This window comes from Hippocampus comes, unplaced genomic scaffold (assembly GCF_001891065.2).
Source record: "Hippocampus comes isolate QL1 unplaced genomic scaffold, H_comes_QL1_v1.1 scaffold45, whole genome shotgun sequence".
NCBI lineage: Eukaryota > Metazoa > Chordata > Actinopteri > Syngnathiformes > Syngnathidae > Hippocampus > Hippocampus comes.
The window spans coordinates 2,020,243-2,021,098 of NW_017805783.1; positions in this window are offsets into that span (position 1 = coordinate 2,020,243).

Consider the following 856-nt stretch of genomic DNA (forward strand, 5'->3'; position numbering starts at 1 on the left):
CACATTGCTGCAATAATCTCGCCGATGTGTCAAGTGATGCGTCGGGTAACTTCGCATCCCTTTGTAAGCACATAGTGCACACCTTGTCAAGCCGTCCAGATGCAGCTGTTAGGAGCAGACCTCAGACAGCTGCAGACACACTGGGTCGGCACGGCAAAGAGAGTAGGTGCGAGACGCCCGTGTTGTCATCTTGCCTTTGTTTGTTTGCCTCCTCCTGCCGTCTTGGGCGCTGCAGAAGAGCAGCGGCAGGCTAATGGCTTCTGCTCTGAGCATCAATAATAGAGGACTCATTGCACTGGGGCAGCGGGACAACTTCATACCATTCAGATACTAATTAACTAATTGAAATGCTGGCGTCTGAAAATCCACTAGTGCAAATAAACGATTTATAAGTCTTTGTGTCTGAGCAGAGGGAACATAACCCAATTAAAGTGGGGGCGGGGGGGGGGGTAAAATGAAGTGTACAATGGGTATGACATCTTGTGTCCCATTCAGTGTATGTCAAGATTAATGCTTTGATGAGGGACAGTAGTAATTATTGTACTGAAGTTGATTTTTCAGATCGACTTGACCGAAGTCTTTACTTTCTACTTTTACTCCCGGCATTTTCCTGTGCTTCCCACTCCTTCGTATATCAAGATATGTGTCTTTTTATTTATATATATATATATATTATACAAACACAAAAACACATGCAGACAAACACTTCTTCTTCCCAGTACGAGCACATAAGAGGTAAACTACGTAAAATTTTCCCCTGTGCCATGTTGTCAAAACGAGTATTGGCCAAAAGACAAACATTCTTTTTTTTTTTTTTTTTTTACCTTTTGTACTTAAATTTAGTCTTTACATCTAT